The sequence below is a fragment of the Pseudophryne corroboree genome, chromosome 3, assembly GCF_028390025.1.
Source record: "Pseudophryne corroboree isolate aPseCor3 chromosome 3, aPseCor3.hap2, whole genome shotgun sequence".
Lineage (NCBI taxonomy): Eukaryota > Metazoa > Chordata > Amphibia > Anura > Myobatrachidae > Pseudophryne > Pseudophryne corroboree.
This window is the reverse complement of record NC_086446.1, coordinates 376,840,052-376,852,913: the sequence shown is the minus strand read 5'-3', so window position 1 is coordinate 376,852,913 and position 12,862 is coordinate 376,840,052.

The window sequence follows — 12,862 nt, the reverse complement described above, 5'->3', positions numbered from 1 at the left end:
GAGGCCAGACACAGGCCTAAGTCCAGGCCCTGTTGTAGGAAGGCCAACAGTTTGGCCGTGTTAAACTTGAAAACGTCATGATTGTGAGACGCACACCAAGTAAAGTAAGCATTCCAGACCCTATGGTAAATCCGAGCAGAAGCCGGCTTACGGACCTTCAACATAGTTTGAACGACCGCCTCAGAAAAACCCTTGGCTCTCAGGACAGAAGCTTCAAGAGCCATGCCGTCAAAGCCAGACGGGCCAAGTCCTGGTAAACACAAGGGCTCTGAACGAGGAGATCTGGTCGTTGTGGAAGTAGAAGGAGACGATCTAGCGATAGTCCCTGTAGATCGGAGAATCAGTGCCGTCTGGACCACGCTGGAGCGATCAGAAATAGGTTTCCTCCTTCTTGCTTGAACTTCCATATTACTCTGGGCAGGAGTGACACCGGAGGGAACACGTACGGCAGGCGAAAGTTCCATGGGATTGACAGAGCATCCACGAACGCTGCTTGAGGATCCCTTGTCCTTGCTCCGAAGACCGGAACCTTGTGATTGTGTCGAGAAGCCATCAGGTCCACATCTGGAGGGCCCCACTTGTCCACGAGAAGTTGAAACACCTCTGGATGGAGGCTCCATTCTCCGGCGTGTACGTCCTGATGTCTGAGAAAGTCCGCTTCCCAGTTTAGGACCCCCGGAATGAACACTGCGGATATGGCCGGCAGATGGCGTTCTGCCCGCTGAAGAATCTGTGATACTTCCTTCATTGCCATGCGGCTTCGAGTGCCGCATTGATGATTGATGTATGCCACCATGGTGGCGTTGTCCGATTGTACTTGAACAGGTCTGTTCTGTATTAGATGCTGGGCCATTGTCAACGCATTGAACACTGCCCGCAGTTCCAGACTATTGATCAGGAGTAGAGACTCCTCCTTGGTCCACCGACCCTGAAGAGAGTGTTGTTCCAACACCGCGCCCCAACCTCTCAGACTGGCATCCGTCGTCAGCAGGACCCAGTTGGCTATCAAGACCGAATCGTTGGTCCTGAAGCCACCAGCTCAGTGACAGGCGGACCTCCGGAGACAGGGAGATCATGTGAGATCCGTTCCGGTGAGGCAGGCCATCCCACTTGGTCAGAATTAACTTCTGCAGAGGGCGAGAATGGAATTGAGCATACTCCACCATGTCGAAAGCCGACACCATGAGACCTAGCACTTGCATTGCCGAATGTATCGACACTTGCGGACGAGATAGGAAGCATCGACTCCTGCCCTGAAGCTTTAGGACTTTCTCCTGAGACAAGAACAACCTTTGGTTGTGAGTGTTCAATAACGCACCCAGGTGTACCATGCTCCGAGCAGGAACCAGGGACGATTTCTTCCAGTTGATCAGCCACCCGTGGGCTTTCATGAACTGGACCATCAGATCTAGATGACACAGGAGAATTTCTGGGGAATTTGCCAGGATCAACAAATCGTCCAAGTACGGTAGGATCCTGACCTCTTGACGGCGGAGTGTAGCCTTCATGACCACCATTACTTTGGTGAAAACTCGGGGAGCCGTTGTCAAACCAAAGGGTAATGCCCAAAATTGGTAATAAAGATTGCCCACCGCAAACCTGAGGTACTGCTTATGAGACACTGCAATAGGAATATGAGGGTAGGCATCCTGTATGTCCAAGGAGACCATATAGTCCCCAAGCTCCAAGGCCAGAACAATAGAGCGCAGAGTTTCCATATGAATCTTGGAGACCCGCACATACTTGTTCAAGGACTTCCGATTGAGAATGGGCCGCGAGGACCCGTTCGGTGTCGGGACTAGAAACAGCAGTGAATAGTACCCCTTGCCTATCTGAGCCAGATGCACCTGTACTACCACTCCTGTGGACAGGAGGGAATGTACCACCGAATGCAGTGTGTTTGCCTTTGACGGGTCCAGAGGAACATCTGCCAGGCAAAATCAATGAGGGGGACGATTCTTGAAGGATATGGCGTAACCTCGAGTGACGACTTCCCTTACCGAGGCATCTGAAGTGGTCTTCAACCATTCCTGGGCAAAACCTAGAAGTCGGCCCCCACCCTGGGATCCCGCAGAGGGAGTCCCGCCCCGTCATGCGGCAGGCTTGTCAGTTTTGGAAGCAGGCTGACGGGCAGCCCAGGCTCACTTCGGTCTGGGCTTGACAGGTCTGGAAGCACAAGCTTGCTTTGGGTACGCCTGACCTTTTGCTTTACCTGGAGGATGAAAGGGCCGAGGGAAATTACTTTTAGCCTTCTGCGTGGAAGGAGCTGTACTAGGGGGATAATTCCAAGTTGATCGCAGCAGGATTTTTTTTAGCAGTTGGGCAAAACCATGTGCACTGCAGGGAAGGCAGATATAACATGTGCAGAGAGAGTTAGATTTGGGTGGGTTATTTTATTTCTGTGCAGGGTAAATACTGGCTGCTTTATTTTTACACTGCAAATTAGATTGCAGATTGAACACACCCCACCCAAATCTAACTCTCTCTGCACATGTTACATCTGCCTCCCCTGCAGTGCACATGATTTTGCCCAACTGCTAAAAAAAATCCTGCTGCGATCAACTTGGAATTACCCCCTAGGTAGGCAAGCTGTTTTAGCAGTAGCCAGATCAGCCACAATCTTATTGAAGTCTTCTTCAAAGAGAATGTCTCCCTTGAAAGGAAGCACCTCCAGGGTTTTCTTGGAATCCATATCCACCGCCAAGAATCTCAACCAAAGGATACGTCTGGCCAAGACGGACGTAGTAGCAGCCTTGGAAGCCAGCACCCGGGTATCGGAGGCCACCTCCTTAAGGTACAGAGAAGCCGTGGTAATATATGAGAGACATTGTCAAGCATGCTCAGATGCATTAGAAGGCAGCTCCGCCTGAAGCTCATGAGCCCACGCCTCAACAGCTTCAGCAGCCCAAGTTGCTGAAATGGTTGGCCTATGCACAGCCCCCGTAAGGGTGTAAATCGCTTTCAAACAACCCTCCACACGTCTATCCGTCGGTTTCTTCAGAGAGGTGACGGTAGTTACTGGCAGAGCAGAGGAAAATACCATGCGTGCCACATGAGAATCTACAGGCGGAGGAGTTTCACAATTTTTACATAGCTCCGCAGAGAGAGGATAGCAAGCCAACAGTCTCTTATTCGGTGTGAATTTCGTCCCCGGATTTTCCCAGGACTCCTGACGTATGTCAGCCAGGTGTTGAGAATGAGGTAAAACTTGTTTAACCACCTTCTTACGTTTAAATCTGTCTGGCTTTTTAGAGACAGCCTCAGGCTCAGGTTCATCAGAGACCTGAAGAATGAGCCGGATAGCCTCAATCAAGTCAGGGACATCTACCATTGACTTCCCGTCCCCATCAGAAGCATCTGAGTCAGTGTCTGTGGTCAGTATATGCACCATCCTCCTCAGAGGATGTGTCCGGGATAGCAGTGGACTGTGAGGAGGTAATGGCCCGTTTAGAAGACGTCTTAGTCTTAGGTGGGCGAGAGTGAGATTTAGATTTAGTCAGTGACCGGTTCAATTGCTGTAACTGAGTGGAGATTTGATCTGCCCATGGCGGATTAATTGCAGGGACCATAAACTGCTGCATTGGCACAGGTTGTCCCACAGTTTAGTTACAAGTGTGTTTAACAGCGTGGAAAAGGTAGCCCAAGGTGGGTCATTTGTTGCCCCCGGTGCTACAGACCCACTGGGGGAGGGGGGGGGGGGGTAAGGAGCCCCCTGAACCTGAACTCTCTGCTGCCATATTTTCCTCCAAAAATGTCCACGGCATCACCACCACACAATGTGGGAGAAGCCCCAGCTCCATTGCCTCGTGTAGCCGACATACTAGCAAACACAATATTGGGCAACCCGGTACAATCTTAGCAGCGATATACCTAGCAAGAACTCTCAGTGCAGTGTGACTTTCCTGTCAGCACAAACTGGGAATCCAAGAGATATATGGTGATTATAAATCACAAAGAAAAATACACAAGCAAGTATATCTTGTGAAATACCTATATTATTTTAGAAAACCTGACACACTTAGTCCCCTCAGGTTACAGAATATAGGAGTAGCACGCTGAGTGAAATACCAGATATGGCAGCCACGCAGCAGCTACATGCACACACACACATATATAGTCACAAGCGTACAATGCAGAAATTATACACCATAAAACTGCACTGGACTAGCAATACAAAGTAATACTCAGTATAGCTATATATGTTAACAATAGATATAACAAAGCACGGTAGATACTGGATGTATATCACAGGGAGTTTGTACCACACAGCCCTGAATGTATGCACTCTTTCTTAACTTACACTGTCCCAGTGACAGGTAGAATACTTAAGTGTCCTGTAAAATGCACAGCGCTGGCGAGCAGCCGGCTTTACAGAGGAGGATTTGCCCCAGCAGTCCCAGGAACAGCTCAGCTCCGTTGTGATGGCGGCTGACAGGGAGGGAGAGAAAGATATGCAGCTCCTGGGCTGGAACATTCACTGAAATGGCGCCCTGGGGCTGGGGCTATAGGTTAGGCCTTACCCCCTGCTGGCTTCCCCACCGGGCGCTGCGGGCTATGTAAAAATGGGGTTTTAATGAGAGGAAAAAAACCCACCTGTGCCCAGTGTCCCGATGACTAGTGGAGCAGCTGCCCAATTACAGTGTCCACGCCAGCGCCGAATCGCGGTTAACCGCGGGCCAAAGAGACCCCTTACCTCCTCTTGTACCTGCGGCCACGCGATCCTGGAGAGCAGCGGCGGGTGTGTGTGACTGACAGGAAAGACACCGGAGCCTCCACTGAAGTTACCCGGCAACCAGGGCGCGGGAGTATACAGCGCCGCTGGGGGAGTGATGGAGCTGCAGCAAAGTATGTCATATGACATACATAAAAGCTGCAGCCCTTGAAGTCTTCAACGTTTTTCTACAATTTAAGCTATAATATGGGCTGCAAAGGCAGTCCCCCTGTAGATTGCCTGCTTACTGCATGGCACCAACTTACAAACTGAGCTCCTGTGCACGGAGGCGGGGTTATAGAGGAGGTGGCGCTGTGCATCTTGGGAACAGTCAAAGCTTTGAGCCTGTTGGTGCCTCGGATCAAGATCCTACTCTACACCCCCGATTTAAATCCTTGTGGAGCCCAGAGTACCCCGCAGCAGAAATATATTATATACATATATATATATATATATATATATATATATATACACACACACACACACACACACACACACACACACACACATTTATATATACCAACATATACAGCAAGGTGGCACTCCTGGACTCCATTCAAGTGGAAAAAGATGCACCTTTTTCCACTTGAATGGAGTCCAGGAGTGCCATCTTGCTGTATATGATGGTATGTGGGGCTGGTTAGCCCATAGGAGTGCACCCTGGCAAGTATCTTTAAAGCCTATCAAAGGAGTGCCGGAGCTATGGTTTATTTATATATCTATATCAATAAAATGTTATTTTGGTTTAGGCTACGCCATAGGGCTGTAACACACTGACCGGTTTCTCCCGGATGGCAAAAAGCCAGACAAACTTTGTCCGGCTTTTTGCCATCCGGGAGAAACCGGCAGAGTCTCGCACACAGGACGGCTTTGAGCAGTGTGACACGACTTGAGAAAAAACCGTTGTGTGTGAAAGCTACCATTCACACACACGGTTTACTGGCTGCAAAGACGCCCGGCAGCCGAACCTTCCAGTGGATAACTCCGGCTGCAACCCGGCAGCCGGGCCGGGGCCGTGCAGTGTGAAAGGCCCTGTAGCCTCTCACTGTTCATTACAATGCCAGCACGGGAAATGCCGGCTCGTGTGTTTTAGCCCACAGGTCTGCAAACATCGCTCCTCAGGACCCCACACGGTGCATGTTTTGCAGGTCTCCTCACAGAATCACAAGTGAAATAATTAACTCCACCTGCGGACCTTTTAAAATGTGTCTGTAATTAATACACCTGTGCACCTGCTGGGTTACCTGCAAAACATGCACTGTGTGGGTAATGAGGACCGAGTTTGCAGACCTATGGGCTAAGCCACAGGTTCTCAAACTCGGTCCTCAGGACCCCACACAGTGCATGTTTTGCAGGTCTCCTCACAGAATCACAAGTGAAATAATTTGCTCCACCTGTGGAATTTTTAAAATGTGTCAGTGAATAATGAAAACACCTGTGCACTTGCTGGGTTACCTGCAAAACATGCACTGTGTGGGGTCCTGAGGACCGAGTTTAAGAACCACTGGGCTAAGCCATTGAAACCATGGGGCAACATAACAGTAATGTCAGTGTCAGCAGCTGTGCGCGCCTACCTGAAATGAGCAACACTTGAATTGCTCCATCGGTAGCCATCTAGTAGCTGCCCGGTGCACATAACAAAGTGAGAAAGGGCTTGAATGCCCGAAACACGTTGGAAAATGCATTACACCCACATACAGAGAGCATTGGCGTCATCTGCTACAGTGGCAAACGCAGGATTTAGCGAGGGGGGTTTCCGTGGGTGGGTGGGTGTGTATGTATATGCGCAGGTATGTGTAATAAATATATATATATATATATATATATATATATATATACTGATCCAATTCAGCCGGCACTCCACGCTGTAGTCACAACTGGTCCTGGTGCCTAGTGCAAAACAATCCATATATCCATACAAGAAAAGCACGGCACTCCAAGGACTCTTCTGCAAGCACCTTTAATAACGGTGTGTTAGCTCAACATGTTTCAGGGCATCAGCCCTTTCGTCAGGATACACCAATATACAAACAGACAGACACACACAAAACATTTATATACCTGATACCGAGTCCTGTCTCCTGCTGGCGTCCGCGTCCTCAGCTGCAGCCGCTGATACATCACCGGGACCTCACTTCCGGGTTCACGCAGGGCGCGGTTGCCAGGCAACCGCCAGCTTGCGTTCCAGTGCAGCAAGCCCGGACAGAGTATTCTCAGTCAGCGTCATCTGTGGGGGACTGCCGGGGACAAAACTTATACATTTAAAACACAGACATTTAAAAACATAAATCAGCAGCAACCCTGAGCTGTAAATGTGTCACAGGCTCGATGCTTGCTAATGATCTGGTATTTTAACAACATCAGACTGACAAACAGTAGATTGTGCTTTTCTGTTATAAAGATTAATTACTAACACATATCTTCAATCTACTATTCAATTAGCGTAAGCTGTTCCAATTAATTTTGTCGTTCAGTCCGTCGGGTACCATAGTACCCAGACGGATAATCCATCTTGCTTCCAGCACACACAATGCTTTAATCCGATCACCTCCACGGGGAGATTCTCGCACATGGTCGATCATAAAATACTTCAGGTCAGACAATGTGTGGCCCATCGTCTTAAAGTGACGGGCCACCGGCTGATCACTGACTCTACCCTCAATGGATAAGTGTATAGCCGACCTATGTAAGGCCATACGTTCCCGAAACTTACGAGAAGTCTGGCCAACATAATATAACCCGCATGGACACGTGACCACGTACACCACAAAAGATGAGGTGCACGTGAGCACGTGTCGGATGTCATATTTAGTTGGGAGATGGGGGTGCTGAAAAGATTTACAGACTGTCAAAAATCTACAGGTGGTACAGCTATGACAACTGTAACACCCAGCTGGTTTAAAGTGTACATTTGGTAATCTAGGGATACCTCTGCCTGTGATGTCTGTAGTCATCAGTCTGTCCCTGAGATTACGACCTCTCCTGAATGCTGCTAGTGGGCGAGTGGATTTAAAACATGGCAGATCTTTATCGGAAGTTACAATAGGCCATAATGCCTTGGTAGCCCGATTGATCACTGGGCTAGCGGTGGTGAAGCTGCTGACCCATGGAAAAACTTGATCAGATGATTTAGTGTGCGATTGCATTAGTTGTGCTCTAGGCATATTCAACACTTGCACTTTGTTTTCCTCCAGCATCTTGGGGTCATATCCACGTGTTATAAATTTGGATATTAAAGTATCTATGGACTCAGCCGCCTTTGCAGGATTGCTGGAGATTCTAGCCACCCTCATCATCTGTGAACGGGGTAATCCCCGCTTCAGAGATGTTGGGTGATGGCTAGATGCCAGCAAAAAGGTGTTTCTGTCCACATCTTTATGAAACACTTCTGTGGTAATTTTACCCTCGCAGACATTTACTTGTACATCTAGAAAATGCACTTGAGCTTCACTACATGAAGACGTAAACTTAATGGCCGAACTGCTGCCATTAATTTCTTCAAGCATAGTGGTCAAGGATTCTATCCTTCCTCCCCATAACAAAAAAATATCATCTATGTATCTGGTATACAATTTAATGCATCCAGATACAGCTGTATGATTCAACAGTAGATTCTCTTCCTGTTCAAACATATAAACGTTGGCGTACGACGGGGCCACAGGGGACCCCATCGCACCCCCCCGCTGTTGCAGATAATACTGACCATCATATAGGAAATAATTCCTATAGAGAGTAAGCTCTAATAACTTCAAAAAAAGGTCATGATTAAAGACTGTTGGATCGAGATAATGTGATAGAAAGTTCTTCATGGCAGCTAATCCGCCGTCGTGGGGGATAGAGGTATACAGGCTGCAGACGTCCAAACAGCACAGCCAGGTTCCCTTGGGTACTTCAGCCACTCGGTCCAGTAGTTTCAGAAACTCTGTTGTGTCTTTAAGAAAAGATTCCTTCTTCGTCAATAGGGGTTGTAAAAGGTGATCCAGTAACTGTGCGACAGGATAATATATAGAATCGCGGGCCGATATAATCGGACGGCCTGGAGGATTGTTACTGTCCTTATGCATTTTGGGGAGGGTATACAATATCGGGACCTTCGGGTGTTCTACTAATAATGCCTTATAGACTTTAGGCGTGATCTGATGTTGTTGCATCGCTGTGTTCAACACCTCGGCTAGTTCTTTCCGGAACCGATCAGTGGGATTGCCCGGTAATCGTTTGTACACTCCTTCTTCGGATAACTGGCGTATAATCTCCTGGCGGTAATCTATAATGTCCTGAATCACAATGGCCCCGCCCTTGTCGGCGGGCCTGATAATGATGTCATCATAGGAGCCTAGTTGTTTAAGAGCTATAGACTCCTCCCTAGATAGATTCTTATGGATTTTGCCCGGTGCTATCCTAAACTTGGTGACGGATTCATGCAGTAGACGGTCAAATGTTTTTAACGACGGGTTGACAGAAACTGGGTCGAATTTGGATTTCGTTTTCCCCATTGCAAATGATTCTAAAGGTGAGCACTCTGTAATCGTCTTGTGGGATTGAAAATATTCTTTTAGACGCAGATTTCTGGAGAAATTGTGATGGTCTAATCTCCAAGTATACTCGTCATGCATATTTGTAGGTACAAACGACAGACCCTTCTGTAACACTTGGATCTCTACTGATGAAAACTCTCTCTTAGAGAGATTAAAGATCAGACTATCTTTTTGCGAGAAGGATTTCTTCTGACTTCTTGCGATTCTTTGGTTCTGCCTGCCCCTGCGGGTGGTTTTTGACCACCTTTCTGGGTAGCCCCTCGTTGGTCTAAAGGGACTGCCTCAGAAATGGAAGCATCATCGGATTCAGACACTGCAAATTCACTGTCACTCGTGTTTAGGGAAGCCGGGTTCCGTTTCTGATTCTGCGGACGTCGTGGTTGCCATGGTCTACGGCGTCGTTCTAGGGCGCTATTGCGTGTTGCAGGCGCACCCCCTGATAGCCATCTGTAGACCCTGTTTTCTTCGTAGTCTGCATCTACGGTGTGTTTTTTGTTCCTTTTGAATTTGATTAGATTACTTTTGTACTGCTCACATTGCTGTTGTAGTTTATTCAGCCAGCTGGTATTGGCTTCATCTTTCAGCACCTCCTGATGATCGTGCTCAAATGATAAGATCTTAGTGCGTGTAGCTGATAGTTCACGACCTGACTCTTCAATGACCAGCACCATCAGGTCCAGAGCACACTTATTGAGGATCCCAATCCACTTACGTACGAATTCCGGATTTTGTCTACCAATCGTTGGTACGTTGGTGACTCTGAATCCACGCGGGATTTTTCGTTCTCGTACGTAATCGGATAAGGATGAACCATGCATTAAGTAATCGATTTCTCGTCTTTTTAATTTAAATAATTGATGATGTATGTCATCCAAGTCGTGGACCGGATCCCCAGTGGTTACTGGTTCTTTAAATAAGATCTGTTGTACTTGATCTGCTGTAAAGCTGAATGTCTCACAGGGTGGTATTTTGAAATCCCTGTATCCAGCTGCATCCTGTGGTGCTGATACTTCAGGAGTCAGGTCCATCTTGACCTTTGGGACACAGAGGTCTGCCTGATATTCACCTTACTGACAGGGCTGCCGCAGAGAACAATTTCCAGGTATAATCCCAATTAGAGATAAGTCTTGTTAGTGTCCATTAAGCAGCAAAGAAATAATAAAGAGCTGTGGTGCCATGCAACTAGTGAGGAGACTTAAGAAGACCCCACACACCATATGCTGATCCAATTCAGCCGGCACTCCACGCTGTAGTCACAACTGGTCCTGGTGCCTAGTGCAAAACAATCCATATATCCATACAAGAAAAGCACGGCACTCCAAGGACTCTTCTGCAAGCACCTTTAATAACGGTGTGTTAGCTCAACATGTTTCAGGGCAACACAAAGTGCAAGTGTTGAATATGCCTAGAGCACAACTAATGCAATCGCACACTAAATCATCTGATCAAGTTTTTCCATGGGTCAGCAGCTTCACCACCGCTAGCCCAGTGATCAATCGGGCTACCAAGGCATTATGGCCTATTGTAACTTCCGATAAAGATCTGCCATGTTTTAAATCCACTCGCCCACTAGCAGCATTCAGGAGAGGTCGTAATCTCAGGGACAGACTGATGACTACAGACATCACAGGCAGAGGTATCCCTAGATTACCAAATGTACACTTTAAACCAGCTGGGTGTTACAGTTGTCATAGCTGTACCACCTGTAGATTTTTGACAGTCTGTAAATCTTTTCAGCACCCCCATCTCCCAACTAAATATGACATCCGACACGTGCTCACGTGCACCTCATCTTTTGTGGTGTACGTGGTCACGTGTCCATGCGGGTTATATTATGTTGGCCAGACTTCTCGTAAGTTTCGGGAACGTATGGCCTTACATAGGTCGGCTATACACTTATCCATTGAGGGTAGAGTCAGTGATCAGCCGGTGGCCCGTCACTTTAAGACGATGGGCCACACATTGTCTGACCTGAAGTATTTTATGATCGACCATGTGCGAGAATCTCCCCGTGGAGGTGATCGGATCAAAGCATTGTGTGTGCTGGAAGCAAGATGGATTATCCGTCTGGGTACTATGGTACCCGACGGACTGAACGACAAAATTAATTGGAACAGCTTACGCTAATTGAATAGTAGATTGAAGATATGTGTTAGTAATTAATCTTTATAACAGAAAAGCACAATCTACTGTTTGTCAGTCTGATGTTGTTAAAATACCAGATCATTAGCAAGCATCGAGCCTGTGACACATTTACAGCTCAGGGTTGCTGCTGATTTATGTTTTTAAATGTCTGTGTTTTAAATGTATAAGTTTTGTCCCCGGCAGTCCCCCACAGATGACGCTGACTGAGAATACTCTGTCCGGGCTTGCTGCACTGGAACGCAAGCTGGCGGTTGCCTGGCAACCGCGCCCTGCGTGAACCCGGAAGTGAGGTCCCGGTGATGTATCAGCGGCTGCAGCTGAGGACGCGGACGCCAGCAGGAGACAGGACTCGGTATCAGGTATATAAATGTTTTGTGTGTGTCTGTCTGTTTGTATATTGGTGTATCCTGACGAAAGGGCTGATGCCCTGAAACATGTTGAGCTAACACACCGTTATTAAAGGTGCTTGCAGAAGAGTCCTTGGAGTGCCGTGCTTTTCTTGTATGGATATATATATATATATATATATATATATAGATATACACGCACACACACATACATACATATATATGTACGGAGGCAGGATGGCACTCATTGAGACTGGTAAACCATAGAAAATCAGCACAGAATGCTGAAGTTGTTTGTCAACGTTTCAGAGTTAGACTTCTTTAAAAGAGTCTAACGCTGAAACGTTGACATACAGCTACAGCGTTCTGTGCTGATTTTCTATGGTTTACTAGTCTCTATGAGTGCCGTCATGCTTCCGCACATTTTATCTGATTCTGACGGGCACCGGAGCATGTTGTGCGGTACTAGTAAGGAGTGCCATTCATCATTTGCAGATATATATATATATATATATATATATATATATATATATATATATATATATTTATGTGGTCATCTGGCACTCTGGATGATAAAAAGCAAAGATGCGTGGGTGCCCTCCTGAAATTAATATAACTGGTAATCCTCCTTGGGTCCTGTGATAGGACCTCTATTGAAGAAAAATAGGCGGCACTCCAAGGACTTATATAAAGTCAAACTGTATTAAAAAAATAAAATAATTAATGGTGCAAAAAACAACGTTTCAATGCTCTACAGCCGTTCCATCAGGTTATGCATTATAGGCGAGGTGAAGAGCTGCATGGCTCTCTGCTCTTGCTGCAGCTCCGTCCGCGATCGCGGCTTTTGCTTTTGTTGAGACGGAGACAGCTGTGTCTCCTTCTCAAAACATTTTTTGGGGTCATCAGGGGGGGTTTTCAGGTACTCGGACCCCCCCCCCCCCCTCCTGTGTGCGCCACTGTGCTAGGCGCCGACGGGCCAGTGAAGCAGAGACACAGTGAGGGAACCAACCAGAGCTCACAAAAGGAAGATGGAGCACAGCGGGAACCACAAGAGGTAGGCAGCGGTAGGGTCAGAGAGTTACCCTCCAGTACTACCACCTAGTGTGGCTCCCGCACCCGGTAAC